Source organism: Homalodisca vitripennis, chromosome 4 (genome assembly GCF_021130785.1).
Source record: "Homalodisca vitripennis isolate AUS2020 chromosome 4, UT_GWSS_2.1, whole genome shotgun sequence".
Classification (NCBI taxonomy): Eukaryota; Metazoa; Arthropoda; class Insecta; order Hemiptera; family Cicadellidae; genus Homalodisca; species Homalodisca vitripennis.
This window is the reverse complement of record NC_060210.1, coordinates 95,521,892-95,542,003: the sequence shown is the minus strand read 5'-3', so window position 1 is coordinate 95,542,003 and position 20,112 is coordinate 95,521,892. Positions and strand designations below refer to the sequence as shown.

Here is a 20,112-nt window from a genome sequence, read left to right as displayed (position 1 = left end):
ACCACATAATGAGTGAAAGAATATGCAGCGGAAATATTTTTTTCTAGATTAAAGATTCTATTCAAATCTCACAGAACGGTCCTCTCGCCGCGCTCCTTCCTATAGAACTTTTGGAAAATAAAGCTTAAAGAAGTCCTTAAATTTAAGCACGTAATACTGATTGACAAATTTAAGCACTGTTGAGTACGAGATAACGAGTCACTGTTACGTTTCATATAACTTGCTAAAGTTGATATCAAAGTTAAGGTACATCCAAGGTGTCATTGGGTGTAATTGAAAAATATTAATACATGTTGCAGACATAGAAACAATGCCCAAAAAATTCAGATCTTTGTAAGATTTGTGGTGATAAACCTTTAAGTATGTCAAAGAGTATGCAATTACTAAAACCAAATCTACCCCAGATGCCAATGCAAAAAAGACATTTAAAAAAGACCGTACTCAAAAAATTACAAAACATTGTGTCAAATTTTGTATGAGAATGTAAATCATTCAAATACAATTACAAATAATTTTGAATTAACCAACTTCACCAATTTCTTCAAGAAACTCCTCCACTCACCAAGGTTCTCAACAAGCGTCAAAATTAGTCCTTGAGATGTGTTAAATATAGCTTGAAAGTTATATGTTGTAGGCGCTAATGTTTGAAATGTATAGCGTATGATAAGATAGGTTAATCACGCGATACTGGCAAAGGCCAATTAATATTCAATCAATTTTCTAGCAAAATATAAGTTAGATATGTTTCAGTTAAATTAAATTTCCAGTATATTGAATTGAAGAACTCTATCATAGTAAATTAAATTCTTTAAAATGTAAATAAATATACAATGCTTTTTGCTTATCAAACCAATGTATCGTTGTTGAACTGAGCATTTTAATTAATTATATGGATATAAAACTAGGTCATGTTGTAATAAAGGAATTAATGTTTCAGAAGTAATAATCAAAATGTTATATATTGTTGACTTTGTACAATGTTCTGTGACATTAAGTGTGAATACCAAACTTTATGTCAATTTGATTTAAAACTTGTACACCCCTGAACTGTTTTATAAATAATACATAAGGTAAACAATTGAAACTATGCATTGGGATTTTATTATTTGGACTTTAATACAGAGTGGCCATAAACTACGCTATCAAACTCAAGCATATGAATAGTCAGGTCAAAATAAGTAAGAAATGTTGTGTAAGGTGTAGTTTTATCTTGCTGAGTTTACCGCCTGTCTGTCTGTTTGTGCTTTTAACAAATATATATTTCTAAAGTGTATACAGATTTTGTATTGCTCAAACGTTGCAAAAAATGTTGTTTATAATTTTTATACCCATTTAAAAATGTGTCGGAAACGTATCTCAGTCTTCAAAATGGCGGTTATTCATCTGTAATAACTCATAGGCGGGGATTTGATGAAATGTGTATTATGTAAAATATGGACATTTAGATCAACATTTTAATGTCAAGTTTATTTCGAACGACAATTGGTAAAGAAGGGGTAAAGGCTTTGGTTAGCACCATCTGCCACTTACGTAAACTAATCGACTAATTAATATGTTGGTTAACTACTGATTAATAATCGGCTGATTGTTACTTGTAACAGGAGAAGTAGGTCATCGTTGTCATTTTGATCACTGGTTACAAAATGTGTTTACATTATTATGAGTTGTAATCAAATGCCGCTTTTTAACCATACTATCCATCGGTTAACACACGTTTACTATTATATTTTGACTCTCATGAAATTAATGAATTTCTTAAGTAAAATAAAATAAGTTAAAACTGTTATTACTCACATTTTCAGCTGATTATTACTTCTTATAGCTAAATTACCAGCCAATATTGTTATTGATCTAATGAACAAATTGAAAATGTTAAAAGGCACTAGTAAAATTGTGTAAACAACTAATAGTGTGTTAAGAAATGGCATTTGGTTAAAAGCATAAAAACATATTTTGTAGGAAGTGTAGAGAACGACAATGATCTAGATTTTGAATTTTATACCTTTTTTCAATACAATATAATTTTTTCTAAAAAAGACAGACAACATAGTAAACTAAGCAAGATTCTTAGCTTAGTACGTTGGTTGACAAGTACGTTTGTCTCACGTACTTGACAAACCATATAATGAAGTATAGGGTAATTTATGGACACTGTGTGAATTGTTGCCAATACTCTCGAGTAGTAGCCTAGATAAATTAAAGTGTAGTCGTAATCACGAGGAGGAGGTAGGCCGCGTTTAAATAACTTTGAGTGGAAAATGTAAAAACTCAAAAGTTTAAAAGAACTATGATTGCTATTTATAAATCTGAGCTGAGAGAAACAAAAGATAAACTGAATGCGAGGTAGTAAACATGACAAATGTTAAAGGTACCAGACATAATATCATGTAGAACCCGTCTGCTAGGACCTGATCGTTGTACAACATCTGTCAGCCAAGGTGGGGATGTAACTCAGTGGTAGAGTGTCTGCTTCGCATGCTGAAAGTCCTGGGTTCAAATCCCAGCATCTCCATGTTTACTTTTTGCATCGTCTCATCACTTGTACAAGTATTGAATATTATTCTATAACAATTATATCACTGGGTTGTGAATAATCTTTTTGTAATTGCCTTTGAAATACCAATATAAAAAAAATTATGGTTGCCTGTAAAGTCGGTTTTACGGGCGAATATTTTACGTGACAACGTCTTTTTCTCGGTAGAATATTTATTGATATGAATATTATTAAATTGCACAATAGGAACAAAGAATTGAATGAAAATAAGAATTGCACAAATTTTAACTATAGAAATATATTTTGTTTACTAAAACATTGTACATAATTTGAAATTAATTAAAATTTGTTATTGTAAATGGTAAAGTTGAATAAAACATTTACTAAAATTGGAATTTGAAATTCTTGCTAAACACAGTTAAATTCAAACTCCGCGCGTGGTGATTGGTCGGTTTAGTTCGTTTGTTTGGTCGCACTGTTATGACAGGTTAGAGGTTATAATTTGTTATTTTAAATGTTTGACTAGAAATACGCGCTGTTTCTTCTCAATCGACTGATCAACATTTGTCAATAGTATGACATAACCTATAAACTCAGTTTCTCAACTTTTGTGTCAATCTAACAATTAATCAATCAATCATAGTTTACGATAATGAAATATCAGTGTACAATTATTTACCTTTATTGTTGTAGTTGTTGTAAATGACGAATCTAAGCACTCCACATTTTCACGAATAAACATAGTTATCTGCTTTATCCCGTGCGGCGGACCCACAGTTATCTGCTTTATCCCGTGCGGTCCTGTGCGGCGGACCCACTGGACGGGCATCGTAACGTTACCGGGCGTTACACTTTTTCATGAGTGACTCCGAGCCGCAACCTAATTTAAGACGTTGTCACGTCAAAAATTATAACTACTTTGTCACTGTGACACTTTTAAGTTGTAGTTAATAACAGATAATTAAAATTATCTGTTAATACAGATTTAAATTCTTTTGTACATTAGAAGAATGCTCCATGATTTAAAACACACTGGTGTGGTCAACATTAATAAAATGGTATTGGTTAGTATTACTTAATGAATATTTGCCTCATTAGTGTCCAATTTAAATAGATCTATAGCAAACAATGAATTAGATCAAGTTAATTTATTGACATAATACTATAACAAAATTCCAAGGTACCTAACTCTAAATTTTTTTAGCATTTTATAAGTTTTAGTGCCTAAATACATTCTTTATATGTCACTCGTAATTTCTTTTTCCCCTTCTTATGGTGTAGAACCCGACTATTTAAGTTTCAATTTTGAGTAATATTATTTATCTATGATGGTGCGCAGCCATTTATAACATTTTCTTTTAGTCCAAGATTGAAGATTAACAAATTCTTATTTTCAAACTAACTATTTTTTGATAACCATGTTGAGTGGAACTATCATTATTAAATTCAGCCTTTTAGCAGAAAAGTAAGCTGTCAGTAGTCAACAAGTGTTAAAATTATGTTTTTTGAGACATTGTATGACATAACTCTTATTCGATTGCTGCCCCTACACAAATACAGATCATAACAATGTTTTAATCATGACTGTTATCTAGTTATTACAGTTGATTTAATTTGTTATATAGCTATCTTGCTGATAGTATTTAAATTAGTGTTCTATTGCCTGTTTCATATGGTTGAATCCTTGTTCAGGGACAGTTTAAATTTCTTTAGTAGTTATGCCCGATGTAAGAGAACATCGCACTGGTTCGATGTATATATATATATTAATTGCAATTTCGAACTTCCAGTAGAAGGAAGATCTGTCTGGTATTTCCAAGTCCACGACATGGCGACGACGGGACGGTAGCATGGGAGCGCAGGCGACCTTGGCTGCCGGAGCGGAACCGACATTTCCTCCATCACAGTCCGGCCCGGTCAACAGTACAAGAACGCTCTTTGACTAGAATGATTTTAATTGCTCCAAGGAACCACCTGCCATCAACTTAAGACTAGTTAGATGTGGATGTTGAAGAATTATTCCGTAACATTTCGCTTATAGGCTAGAGGTGAATTTGAATTATTCGTAAGTGCTGCATAGTTTGATTTCCAAATGAATTAGAAAAACTGAACGTCGAAGAAAGTCGCGGATTCTGTGGTGAGGAGGGAAGGTGTAGGTTTCCCCCAAAATCGCCCGATAAACTCCCCTAGTCCGATATGTGTATTGTAGAGTGGAAAGGCGGGCAGCGCAACTGAAATTGTACATACTTTTTATTACAACTGAAATTGATTAGGTGATAATCCTGGAAGGAAACCACGACTGATATAGATTAGGAAAAGTAAATCTGCGTGTTAGTTGATGCCATCAATAGATATATAAATCTGCGCATATCTACCGGCACTTAATAGACAAAGACACATTTTTAGTACTTGAAAAAGTGTTCTGTAATTAGCGGTATAGCCATTTGAAGAATTTTCGGTCCTTGTTTCCAAACATACAGTACATACTTCGTTTCTATGTATACAACATCTATTTCGATGATATTGCATGTCCACTCTGTGGGATTTGGTTGAGCGTTAGTGATTACGTTGTAATTATGGTGGCCTTAAATATTTTTAATGATTTAAACAACTGAGTACCATCAGATTACATTTTAAAATGTGAATTCATAACACGTGAAACTGATGAAATGGCTTGAAATGTTGTTTGAAACCTAAGCGAAGCATCCAGGTTTGGCGTTTTCCTGAAATTTGCCCCTTCTCCAAACAAGTCAATTTTCTATGATGGTTATTTTTAAGTTCAGGCACCGTTCCTCTTGGAAGTGTTCAATTTTGGTTAAACTTAATCAAGATGTACCAAATTTGTAATACTACGTTGATGCGCTTTGATAGCAGTAATCGTGTAGAGCAATTTGTGAAGTAAACATTTGCAAAGTAATTTTAAATCTAAAGCTATATCTTATGACATCAATGGCTTTCCGCATTTTCATGACCCTTCTCTTCCAGTGGACAAGGTATAGAAAGAGTAACCGACGCAAAGTACATAAATTGAGTTTTAGATATGTTTTATATGCTACGTGTATAATTAATAAAGTTGTTTTCTGAAATAAAGTAAGTTGATTTCTTGTTTCACTGATCAATGGCAAATATCCGGAAAAATCCTGTTTCCTTCACAATCCTTCCATCGTCAAAAATAACCTTCAAACAAAGAATGTATAGTTAAGTTATTATAAAATTATTAATGTATTCTCATACTTTGAAATCCTCTTCTGTCTAATATAGAGACACAATGAATAAATCTATCAAGAATAAATGGAATTCCGTATCGGTCGTTTCATAAGTTGTTCTGTAAAATACTTTCTTACAGAGCGTTATACTGATCCGAAGTAAAAAAAGTATGAAGGGTTTTACAGTCGCGGAGATTGTTAGATATGATCCTGAACAGTTCAACACTGAGGATCACAAAATTTTAGCGTGAAGCCCGTATTAGTGTCCGGAAGTGTTGGTCAATTGGCTAATTTATACAGTCGTCATCAAAGCCCGCAATGTGGGTCAGGCTTAGTTTAGTCAGGCGGCATGCCTGTTACACTGCAAACAGAGCAATTTGTGTCTAAGGTGATGGTTGGTTGTGTGTCCTCTAGCCTCGACCTTGGCGGTCGTAGTTGTGTGGATCGCTCACAGAATGCAGCAACGTCGCGCGATGCGCCTCCTGCTTGTTGTGCTCGCAGCGTATTCGTCACTTGTCTTGTCGGCTAGTTTGGAAACTTTCCATCTCCATCAGTACAATAATTGTTTGTGTTTGTATAGTATATTTGGTCGAGAGCCTTTGCTTGATATTTTATATTTTTGTGCTTTTGAAGTAGTCATCTTTTTCATGACAGCAAAGAAAATGTTTAACACGAGGTGTCAGTTGTATGTTACCAATAAAACATACTTCGGCCATGCTCAATGTGAAGGAATAACCTGGCCAATACAATACAATTATCTACCAATGGACGTACAAATGCCTATCGTTTAGCGGTCAGTTACGATGTAGAAACGAATACACGTACCCGGACCAATGTACGCCAGAATACACGGTCTCCGTGTATTGCGAGATGCTTAGTTTGTATTCTCCACAGTTCCGCATCTGTATTGCAGACGTATGCTCGCGGCGCAGCCCGGCCATTGTGCCGTGTTTTGGCCCGTTTTTGTCCCCTAATTGCCAGCGTGTCTCGCCAGCAATGCCATTGTGTCTCAATTTGTTAATGTTCTACAAACATTCCCCCCGCGTGTCCTCGCCGGCTAAATACTTTTTTGCGGTCGCCGCTTTGTCCCCAGATCCTTATCCCCGGTATGTCGCCGCCGCCGCCGCGGTTTTTGGACCATTAGAGCCCGGGAACCACCTGTTGTCATGTCGTGGTGCACTCCTTTGTACCGGATCGCCGAGTTTAATTGCCGAGCGTCGGCTCGTTGTGCTCGTCTGCGCTCGTTCGAAGTTCGTTAAAAATATCTTGTGTTCCATAATACTATACAGATTTGAGTAGATAAGTGCATTGCGGCACCCACTGCACAAGTTGTATTGTAGAATGTGTTAACTGAGTTGCAGGAGAGAGATTGGGGTAGGTAACGCGCTGCGGCACCCTCCGTGTAAGTAGTGCTGCAGAATGTGTTCATTGAGGTGTAGGAAAGAGATTGGTGTAGTTAAATGTGTTATGGCACCCACCGTTTAAGTTGTGTTGCAGAATGTGTTTATTGAGGTGCAGTAAAGAGATTGGCGTACTTAAATGTGTTACAGCAACCACCGTTTAAGTTGTGTTGCAGAATGTGTTTATTGAGGTGCAGTAAAGAGGTGCAATAAAAAGATTGACTTTGTTAAATACGTTGAAGCACTCACTGTGTAAGTTGTGCTGCAAAATGTGTTCATTGAAATGCAGTAAAGAGATTTACGTACTTAAATACGGTAAGGCACCCACCGTGCAAGTACAGGATTGTTCACTGAGGTGCTGGAGCAACACGCTTATCTGAACTGTGCTACGCTTGCTGGCTAGGTGAAACTGGTTCTCAAGCGTAGCCTTGACATCAAGAGAGAGGCTGTAAAACATAAATATTGCATAATCAGTCTCCTGTGACCACATACTTTGACGATTTTAAGCGACAAAAAGCAACAATTGTGTGTACTTTTACATAGTTCTACAATATTAGGTATATTGGAAACAAAACAAAAAATGCGAAAAGTGTTCAGTGCATCCTCAAGCAGATGTCTAAAAAATCGATTATTGGATTTCCAGTATGTCGCTGGCAAAATTTGTCGGGGGCTACCTAAATCTACCTACCTCCATGACTCTCAATCCTATAATTTGTGTTAGGGACAAAACCACTGGTTTGGTGGTTCAGTTAGAAAGTGATGCGTCCTACAGAGAACTGAGCAAAGTCACAGTAGTTTACTTTACTTAGTCTTTCTCCTTAATCTTTCAAAATGGACCGCTTGGAAAGGCGGTGTATGATTACTGTGCAAAGTGCGGATATCAAATGCGAACAAATTCTCGATAAAAATGGAACGGTTCTATTAAACTTTACAGGAAAACAGCCCAAGCAAGGCCGGAACAGAGTGACGGGAATTTCAGGGCCGAGACGCTGAATAAAGGAGTAGGCCCAGTAATTGACAAAGCTGTATAATTATTCAAAGATAAGGAATCTTAATTGCCTAAATATAAATGGATGATAAAAAATTGTATCTGCTCTTTTTCGGCTGTAAATAGCTCACAATGAAAATCCTTCAAAATCAAATACTAAGAATAACTTAGATACTTATGCCAAGCGTATTTTACTTTCTGTTAAGTAAATAGAAACATCCTAGTACACTGAAGTCACAGTCAAATTAATTGTCGGTCTTGATATGAACATAGATTGTCCATTTATTGTCCTAAAATTTTCAATATGTTTTATCGTTTCCTTCTTATAAGGTTAACTTCTGAAATCGTTATTTGTTATAATATCTTTGTTTTGTTTATACCAATTTAGATCGTAATTAATTATAGTTTTGTAGTAATGTAATTGAAAACACTTTGAAAATAATGTAAAACATTTAGAATTGACTTGCGATTTTATTAAAAGAATATTTTATATAATTTGTGAGTTTAGTGCCATTAGTTAGAGTATACTGATTTTTTATTTTTTTCACAACAATATACAATATTTGTATATAGAATATTATTAAAGATTTAATTAGGGTGCCTAAAAGTGCTTAGATAACCTAAAGTTGGAGTTGGTTGTCTTAAGAAATCTAGAAGTCCCAAACTGTTTCCCAAGCAACCCGGATGTCATTAAGGTATTGATAAGTTTTTATACACATTCTCATACAAACTCCGGCCATTGAGCCTACTGGCCACATAACTGTGTAAACCTTGGTGTCTGTCGACAAAATGTAGTCAATCACAGGATAGGGTGTGTTCCTAGTTGATTATAAGATAAGGTATGTTACTAAACCTTGGAGGTCAGTCAGTCATCATAACCTAGTTGACAATAAGATAAGGTGTGTTATTAAACCTTGGAGGTTACTCATCATAACCAAGTTGGTCGTAAGATAAGGTGTGTTACTAAACCTTGAGGTCAGTCATCATAACCTAGTTGATCACAGAATAGGCGTATTAATGGCATATAGCTCTTTTTCTGTTATTTAAGTTTTTTTCTCTACGCTTCTTAATTTTTTCCTTAAATTGGTCCATTGTCCGGCAAAGAAAACCAAAGGTATATTCTTTTTATATTGTAAAAAATTAAGCCAATTGAAGACCTAGATTTTGCAGAACTCCTACACCCAAACTAAACCTTGGAGGTCATTCTTCATCACATAGTTAATAACAGGATGAGCCGTGCTACTAAACATTGGAAGTCAGTCGACATAACTTAGTCAACCACAGAAAAAGCTGTGTTACATCAAGAGCTGTAATAGCTTAGATACATAAAAATATTACTTTTGTTTAATGGTACACTAGAATACTTTTCAACCTATATTTATCTACTTTTGTAATGTGATTAAATGTTATACTTAATTAACAATAGAAAAAAAACATGAAAACGTATATTACAGGTGTTTTAAAAATTAGTTGTAGGGTAAAATAATGCTGAGAGTATGAAATAGCCAAAATCCTGAGAACTGACTAATAAATATTAAAACTTGTGAGTTACTATTTGTATTTAAGTCACCATACTAAAATACAAGGTACTAATGATTACGTAATCGAGTAGTGTGTATAAAAAAATTGTACTGTTATGGTGGTTAAATTCAACTCGTATTCGTTAAATGAGGCTTACAAAAGTAATTTCAGCCATTTTATATATTGTTGAAGTGACTATTTTGCATCGCGTCACGGGACGTTATGCATCACGCATGTTTGCTCGGTAGCCACTAGGGGCGGGACTGTCGCGGTCGTTTAAATGTCAATGCGGTTCTCCCACCGCCGTTCATTGGCTACCCAGACGTGCAAGTGAAAGGTTATTATCGCTCCTTGTTGAAATGACTACTTATAACATAATAACTACACTAACACAAATGGTCAACTACTGTTCATTGCAAACTGGAATCTTCCCATCAAAATTGAAAACAGCAAAAATCATTCTAATGTTCAAAAAGGACGATCCCTTGCTCATCAGCAACTACCGTCCGATATTAATTCTGCCAGTCTTGAGCAAAGTCTTTGAGAAAATCTTTCTTGAACAACTCAACCGTTTTCTGGAAAAATTTGAAATTCTCAGTTTCACTCAGTTTGGGTTAAGAGAAACAATTGTGTAGCAGATGCTGTAACAAACCTCATTGAGCAAGTTGTACATGGAACATTGCTGCACAAGTTGGAAAGGTGCGTTGTACGGGGTTTGCCTTTAAAATGGAACGAGTCTTATCTTTTTGACCGAGAACGGTGTGTGCAGATTTCGGACACCGTATCCTCAAAAGCAAAGATCACCCATCGATTACCACAGGGATCTATCCATGGTCCAGACTCAATATTGTTGATTGGTTCACATCATTTACGTAAATGGACTTCCAAGGTTTAGTAACACACCTTATATTATGATAAACTAGGTTATGATGACTGACTGACCTCCAAGGTTTAGTAACACACCTTATCTTATGATTAACTAGGTTTAATCCAAAATGATCAATCCAAAATGGAAAGGTGGTTCAGTATGCGGATGATACGACTCTCTGCGTCAAGGCCAAAATAGTTCAGGACCTGGAAACTATCACGTTTTCTGAACTGAATTCCTGCATTCAATATTCTCTTAAATAAACCTGAAAACAAACTAATCAAAATCAAATTTCCTAAAATTTGCATTGAGGAATCAAGATTCTGAAACAAAACCTTCAGTGTTTGTAGATGATGTTCTACTCCAGGAGACACAATCCACAAAATTCATTGGAATGTACTTAAATCGGGATCAGACTTGGGATAATCACGTTGACCACGCATGTGCAAAAATTGCATAGGGTATTTTTGCTCTTCGCAACTTGGCTCAATATTGCTCCATCGGAGTATTGAAGACGGCCTATTTTGGCCTAACCTATCTCCATCTAGGATATGGAATTTACTCTGTGGTAATTGTGCAAAACACAAATTGGAACGGGTCTTCAGACTCCAAAAAAGAGCTTTAAGAGTGATTTTGGGTTTGAGAGCCAGATAGTCGTGCAGAGATGGTTTTAGAGAACTAGGGTTGCTGACTTTGCCCTGTCTCTATATTCTCGAGGTGATCCTTTACTCCAGATCAGAGGTTCGAGGCGGGGATGTTCAACATCATGAGACTAGAGTCCAACAATACAGAACAAATGTTTTCAGAAATTTGCCTTCTCAAGTTGGTGTCGGACTAATCAACAGTCTCCCTGAAGGTGTTAAGCAACAAAAATGTAAAAAAAGAATTAAAAGCTTAGTTTAAAGCCATTTTGGTGTCAAAGGCATTTTACTTTGTTGACGAGTTTATGATGAATCGTTGGGACAATTAAGAGCACAACAATTCACAAAACCGTATATCCGGACCTGTAAACTGTAAGAGAGAAGTTAGAATGAGGTCATGTATGTTTGAGTGGGTCATTGTCAGCGAGAATGATTAAGTTAGATTAAGGACGGTTGTGATACAATGTTTACCTAACTGAAAAAAGCTAATTTTATGAATACTCTGACAATATGTAACTCTGAAGCTTTTAACAAGGGTAACAGCATCTGTAATATCCGTAATACTAAATTAAGACTAAAAGGAGTTACAAAGCCCAACATAATACAATGATGCTAAAATATGGAAATACTACCACCAACTAAGCGGTGATGGCCTGCAGTCGAGGTATAGTTAAAATATTTGTTGATGACTTCGCTAACATTACATACATGAAATATTGTTGTTTTAGGGAAATGAATCGAATTAATAAGTGGAATGAACAAAACCGTAAACGTTAGTGACATGAGTCATGTCCCATGATCTTCGTGTGCCGTACGGGGCCTGAGGCCCTGCCCCCGCCGGTCGTGCTATGCTCTGACCCGTGCACGTCGTGCGGGACGCTCTTCGTTCTCCTTAATTAATAGCGACTCTTCTTCAGCCATCTGTGCTTTTAATCACATCCTTTTTATCACTTGGTAGCCCGAAAAGGAATTTTAGTATTGTAACTAATCGGTATAGGTCGGAAGGACTGATAGGAAGGGCGGTAATACCCACAATTTTGACCTCTTAATGCACTCCCAAATGGGAATGGATGATCGGTGCATATAGTATTAGCAAATAGGGATTGCGGCATAGGGCCTCATCCGCAGTGACTATTTGCTAATACTATAGTCATATAAAGTCACAACTGTAGTGGTCATCTTGTTATAACTATAATAGAAAAAGTCATACAGCTGATGTGGATTTCCTTAAACAGCCAATAGGCTAGAGCCGGTACTCATTAATAACAATAACTGTGTATCCTGAGGTGACCGTCCATGGCTACATAGAGTACGTGATGAAATGCTCTATGCCTAAATGATTGTGCGTGTGTAAAAACCGATATTGTTAACTACGAAAATAATAACAATAATAATAATAATTGTATATTGCAGTCATATGATATACAGGATATTGTATTCCAAGCGTCATTATAATTAAAATATCAGATATCTGCTCTATATAAAAATAACCAATCCGTAATACATTTAAATATACTTTACATCTTGAGAAATTTTTGTGACGAAAAGCTGTTACATCTGTATTATGCACTAATTTACTCTAGATTACAGTACGGTATTGTATGCTGGGGAGCAGCTCCAAAAACTAAAACAGACGATATTAGAGTAACGCAAAACACTTTTATACGTTTAATCTTAAGGGAAAAAAGGCGACACTCTTCTTACTCTCTTTACCAACAATTAAAAACTTTTCCTATACAATATATTTTTATTTATAAAGTATGAAGATTATTTTTTATAAGAAGTGGAAATAGAAATAATATTGAACAACAAAAACAATACGTCACAAGAAGTTTGCCAAGAGGTCTTTTCCAAAAACCCAAAGTTAATAAACTAGCTTTCAGCCGTTCGTTTTCCTACATGGGTCCACATTTGTTTAATCAAATTCCAAATAAAATTAAAAAAAAATTAAAACTTAAATTCCTTTTGTAATGCTATAGCTAATTGGTTACTTAGTCAAACTGAACAGATAGATATCATACACAACAGATTAGTCTAAAATATTCTTAACTGAATTCTTTCTTTTTCTCATCTGCAAACTAAACTTCGTCCCCTTTATAAACAATTATTTTATTTTATTGTATTTCTCTTTAAATTAGTAACCAATATAACAAAACATTTTGTAGAATCTTGATATTTATTTTCATTAGTCTAAAAGGTCAAGATAGTATTTTCATTATATAAATTGTATTTTAAAAATAGATGATTTTAAAGACTTCAATATATTAGTCTTTTATGTATATTGAAACATTGTATCTAAATATAAGATTGACTAGAGTTTAAATTGATTAAGTTGTACTCTTATCAACGTTAATGTTTTTTATTTTCAGGTTAATTTTAGTTAAATGTAGTGAGAAAATGTTCAATATACCGCAGTGATTTGCACATCAAGTCCTTTTCAGAAAAACCGGATTGTTATCAGACCTTTCCTTGTCTATTGTTTAGTTTTATTTAACCACGCAACTTGTTAATGTGGTTAGATTATATTCCTTAATAATCTTGTTTGTAAAGTCTATATTGTTTCGGAATAAATCTCATTATCTCTCATCTTTCATTCACTCATTCTAAATACATTGATCAAGATTTTTTCACTTCTAATTGTCCTAGCGGCCCCATGATACGTTAGGAACTCGTCAACAAATTAAACACACCTAACACAAAAACAAATCTATTTTGATAAGATTTAAATTGATTGAAATTTTGATTTTTTTTGTAAATTTTAGAAAACCGGTTGGCTAATAAAATGTGACACCGATTTTTTAGGGCTATGCAAAAGCTACTGTTTTATTTTGTTGTAATAGAATTTTCTCCTACACCTTCTCCCCTCACTATTCTCAGAATCAATACGGAATCACTCGAAAATATAGACCTTGTAAATAAAGTAAGCCATCCGAAGTCCCTGAATGCATTTCTAAATTACTTCTCAAAATTTAATCTTGATAAGAGTATAATATAATTTTTTTTAGGCTTTCTTTAGAAATCTAAACATGCATAATACATATCGTTTGCAATAACTTACGCAGCGGTGAATTTCGTGGGATAAGGGAGCGTAATTAAACAAAAAACTCCATTATTAAGACTTAAAGCAAAGTTTTTAAAGATTCCGCGACCACCATCAGTTTAAACAATTATCTCTCATCACAGTCCAACTTGCCCTAGACAAAAATTGCGCAACCAACGTGTCACATACAACATTAATATGACTCTTCATGCGACCTTCATAAGTTCAGTGTCGAACAAATGCTCCCCCATTACAGTCGAACTAGCCACAGATAAAGCCACAACCACCGTGTACATACATCATAACGGTTGATGGGACCACCATGAGTTCAGTGTCGAACAACTGCTCCCTGACCAAAGTACACCCAGCAACAGATAAAACCCACAACCACCGTGTACATACATCATAACGGTTGATGGGACCACCATGAGTTCAGTGTCGAACAACTGCTCCCTGACCAAAGTACACCCAGCAACAGATAAAACCCACAACCACCGTGTACATACATCATAACGGTTGATGGGACCACCATGAGTTCAGTGTCGAACAACTGCTCCCTGACCAAAGTACACCCAGCAACAGATAAAACCCACAACCACCGTGTACATACAACATCATAACGGTTGATGGGACCACCTAAGTTCAGATTCGAACAGCTGCACCCTTACCACAGTATACCCAGGAACATATAAAGCCGCAACCACCGTGTACGTACCACATCATAACGGTTGATGGTACCACCATGAGTTCAGTGTCGAACAACTGCTCCCTGACCAAAGTACACCCAGAAACAGATAAAACCCACAACCACCGTGTACATACATCATAACGGTTGATGGGACCACCATGAGTTCAGTGTCGAACAACTGCTCCCTGACCAAAGTACACCCAGCAACAGATAAAACCCACAATCACCGTGTACATACAACATCATAACGGTTGATGGGACCACCTAAGTTCAGATTCAAACAGCTGCACCCTTACCACAGTATACCCAGGAACATATAAAGCAGCAACCACCGTGTACATACCACATCATAACGGTTGATGGTACCACCATGAGTTCAGTGTCGAACAAATGCTCCCTTACCACAGTACACCCAGCAACAGATAAAGCCGCAACCACCGTGTACATACATTATAACGGTTGATGGTACCACCATGAGTTCAGTGTCGAATAAATGCTCCCTTACCACAGTACACCCAGCAACAGATAAAGCCGCAACCACCGTGTACATATAACATCATAACGGCTGATGTTACCACCACGAGTTCTGTGTCGACCAACTGCTCCCTTATCACAGTACACCCAGCAACAGATAAAGCCGCAACCACCGTGTACATATAACATCATAACGGCTGATGTTACCACCACGAGTTCTGTGTCGACCAACTGCTCCCTTACCACAGTACACCCAGCAACAGATAAAGCCGCAACCACCGTGTACATATAACATCATAACGGCTGATGTTACCACCACGAGTTCTGTGTCGACCAACTGCTCCCTTATCACAGTACACCCAGCAACAGATAAAGCCTGCAACCACCGTGCACATACAACGTCATAACGGTTGATGGGACCACCACAAGTTTAGTGTCGACCAACTGCTCCCTTACCACAGTAAATCCAGCAACATATAAAGCCGCAACCACCGTGTACATACAACATCATAACGGTTGATGGTACCACCATGAGTTCAATGTCGACCAACTGCTCCCTTACTACAGTACACCCAGCAACAGATAAAGCCGCAACCACCGTGTACATATAACACCATAACGGTTGATGGGACCACCAAGAGTTTAGTGTCGAACAACTGCTCCTTTACCACAGTACACCCAGGAACAGATAAAGCCGCAACCACCGTGTTCGTACCACATCATAACGGTTGATGGTACCACCTTGAGTTTAGTGTCGAACAACTGCTCCCTTACCACAGCATACCCAGCAACTAATAAAGCCGCGATCACCCTGTCATAAATCATGAAGTTTGATGTGACCATTCAATGGCAAATCTGCAACACATAAGCGGCAGTCCTTGACACAGGACAACGAGCTCAGGACAGGATACCAAATGTCGCCTTCCTGTGCCAATTGTGTCACGATTGTCATCAGTTCAGCTGATGCGAGGCAGATTACTACTTTCGATTACGCAGCCACAAATCTTTATGCCTTGGTGACAATGTGATGCTTATTTTGTGTGTAAATTATTAACAGGAGCTGTTTTAAAGTCACCCATTAACAAAATGAATAAAAGCTGTTCACAATCAAAATTCATCCAAACAATATTGTCCAGATTGTTCTGAATAGATAAACAGCGTTTAATACGTTTGGAAACCATAATTTAGTTACAAACCCGCTATTGTAACTTTTAGTTGTAATCGTATATAAATATTATTATCCTTATAAATTTGTATACAGGTTGAAGACTGTAACTTTATCGATGTGGAAATAGATTTTACATGAATTCATCCTTAGTACCAGCGCTAAAATGATGTAATATCTGGTATTACGTATTTTTGGTAACTTTTTTTAAGTTTGGCCACTTACATTATTCGTATATAACTTTATATAAACGGAATTGACAATGAAAAGGTGATGTATCAAGGTCCCTAGACCATGATCTGCAAAAACCGTGAATTCTAACACATTGTAATTTTTGCTCTGATCGTAAACGTCACATGGTTCGGGGAGTACAGCTGGTATTTTATCACCTCCTTAAATTATCTGGAAGAAGGCTTGTCTGCCAATAAAGTGCGGTGGTGTCGCGGTCGCCGGGCGGGGCGAGGAGCGTTGACCCTCAGTCGTGCTGGGGCCCGCTCGGTATAACTCTGTGTCAATTAATATTAGTTTATACCTAGCCGCCAGATGGCGTCATAATACTTGCTCCAGCTCCGGGTAATTATTGCCATTAAAAGGCCGTATATCGCGGGTCAACCGGCCCTTGGGCTACACCGCGACTCTCGTTGACTGGCGATCACCCTTGTCTTAGTCCCTGAGATCGGTTTCACGCATAACTCGCTCTGTTTTAGTTTTGTTCTATACTTGATACTGCTTCACCATATGATTATTACATTTTAAGACGTTCATTTTAAGAATGTCTGCCTCCTCGGGATTACGCTTGCATGTTCCAGCGGGTTACAAGTGAAGGTAGTTTGAAATATAAGCAAAACATCATACTTGCCAAACAGTACGTTTTGTGACGATAAGGATACACTGGGATGACCTCTTATAATAGTGCGTGATAAGACCATAATCATTTGCACTATTGCAGCGTGTTAACGCGTTGAATGCGGCAGACGCCATAGTACACGAGCTGTGGTGTTGGACTACGTAAGTTCACTCGGTCTCAGGTGTTAACCTGACTGTTAGACGGTTACTGAACAGTAGTTTAACTACACGTATTACAGGTAGACAGTTATTATAAAGTAGTTTAAGGATGTGTAATTTGTAGTGTCATGACTACTACTGATACTTATGACTCAAATCATCGATAATAAACCGATCGGAAGCTGACAAGCAAAGTTTGTGGTCGGTACGATTTATTCTAGAGTAACAGCGGAAGAAAAGCTTACAGAGGATTACAAATGTATACGATACAAGCAGTGAAACAGAGAGTGGCAGCGTTCGCTCTGTGCAGACCGCGTTGCGATGAGGAGGGAGAGGAAGAAATCGGAGAAACAAAGCGAAAGCAGACGCTGTAAATCAATAATATTTTTATGCGACGTCGCAGGCATGAGTCTGGTACCTCCCCGCTCGCGAGACGGCAGCGGGCAGCGGCCGCGCGGACAATGGCGTACACGGTTTTTGTGCGGGGCGTCACAGATGAGGAGTGGCTTCGGCCTCACCATCAATAACGGGCGGTCCGCGGCTCTCAGTCGTCTCTCGTTTTCGGTAAATTCCCCGGGTAATTAAAGGAGGTAGCGGAATGCTGTTATGTCATGTCCAGGTGGCAAAAACCGGCGTCGTCCTATGGTCACGTCCTCGGCCTCTCCGCTTTGGCTTTGTCCGTTCGCGACATTACATCGTTACACCGGGCCGAGATCATGTGTCTGACCCGCCGCCCCTGTACATGACCGAGGAGATGCGTATTTGTTAAATAAAATGTTATTATTTTGGAATTAACGATAATTTGCTTTAAGTCTTGGAATGGAGAGGGCGGGGGGTTATGACCCCAATCTTCTGCTTATTACCATATTTGTCAAGTAATGATTTGAAATAGTATTTAACTCCAGAAGTGCTGTGCGAGTTATAATGCAATCGGGATCTCTATATCTCCATACTCATACTAGGTCTATGGGTAGTACACGACCTTGAATTACATCGCGCTATGGTCGTGTTGTTCCAGTGAGTCCTAACATTTATTTCCACACGCCTTCAGCGTGCTCCAGAGATAGGGAAAGGATCAGATGGGGCCATTCAATCATGTCTCTAAACGGAGATTAAATGAGGAACCCATACTTAAAAGTTTAGATATAATTAAACACTCCTGAGTTCAAGGGAAAATTACATTCTGTATCTTCTCTGTTTGTAAGACGAGATCGCTGATGTTCTCAAAGGTGGTTAAGGGGGGGGGGGGTGAGTGACTATCTTCATACTTCATAACCGCTGCCTGAACGATTGCATGAAACTACATGCAATAACCACGTTTACACTGTGCAACTTGCTAAACTTATTCTTTAAATTTGCCGTAACAAAAGTTTTGTTAAACGTGTTTAACAAAAAAATGTTTATAAACCAACTTCAGTAGTTTAAACGCGGCCATTCAACCAATGCGATCCGAGCGGCCATGTTGGTGACCGCGAGACAATAGGGACTACAACAGTTAAACACTAAGTCAACGTTAAGGCATTGTCGTTGAGAATGTTACGTGCTTTTATCTAAAACTAATTTCTCAAATAAGGTTGCGGAGCCTTATGAATACCGTACGTTATTAATTACTTAAAACCAAAATTGTCTTTCCGCTTTACGTGTTTTGGTTCCGATTATAACAATTACTTGAAATACAACCTTCTGTTATAAATACGTCCAGCTATAACAAAAAACTTACCAACTGCCATCTGTTGTGAAAGGAAATACAAATTTATGGTTGTTTGCAACGGGCCGGTATCATGTCGGTCTTGTCTCGGCTAATGTGAAAACGCCCACAGACAAACCTTAGTGAACCATAGTGAAAACAACTATTAGTGTTGTGCCTTACCGACATCAGAGTCTAAACTCGAGAGTTACTGGGAACTACTTTCCTATGACCGTCCGTATGAGTCGTCACCAAAAACTCGCATTACCTTTCTCCAAATCCCCTTAGTTTCCCTGGGTTTTTCATATAGATACATAATATGCTCTGATGTGTCGAACTCGATGAAGCGTGAGAGAAGAAAACAACACGACGGGAACTCCTTAATCAGCGCGGGCTCACCCAACTTTGCTAGTAAATCAGGTAAAGTACAAAGTTCAGATCCGCCGAGTTTCATTCTACTGTGGTGCTTATCTGAGATACCGCTACACGTGTATACAGACTACTGTGGGTCCTAAAATATTGATGCATACGAAGAACACAACATTTAAAAATATCTGTTTTTGATTCATCTTATTCTTACTTTACTCTATTTGATATTTACTAGGTGTTACAACATATACAAAGCGTTTCGCGAGTGGTTGGCACAACGCCTGATAATTGTGGTTGATACAAAGATATTTTGTCTTAAATGGACTTTTGTTTAAAAAAAGTAGCAATTCAAAAACGGTTGATGCGTATAACTTGAAACTTAAAAGTTATATACTAATCGTGTTTTTAATATTTTATACAGGGTGGGGTAGGAGAACTTGCTCATTTGAATTCCTTTCAGTTTATTGTGTTTCATAGATTGGACATAGTCTATGTGGAGCATGCGTTTGCTGTTGAAGCATATTTTTCAAACGAATGCCCAATCATTGCTATGCAATGTATGCAGT

At 37.3% G+C, this 20,112-nt stretch overlaps 1 protein-coding gene and 1 non-coding gene across 2 annotated transcripts in view; both read left to right on the top strand.

Annotated features, from left to right (window-relative positions):
• LOC124359811 (mannosyl-oligosaccharide 1,2-alpha-mannosidase IA) overlaps positions 1 to 20,112 on the top strand; it is a 235,170-nt gene that overhangs the window by 33,771 nt on the left and 181,287 nt on the right. The gene's annotated exons all lie outside the window — the stretch shown is intronic.
• Positions 2,441 to 2,512, top strand: Trnaa-cgc. Its single transcript has one exon. It is a non-coding gene; the product is annotated as a tRNA-Ala (tRNA).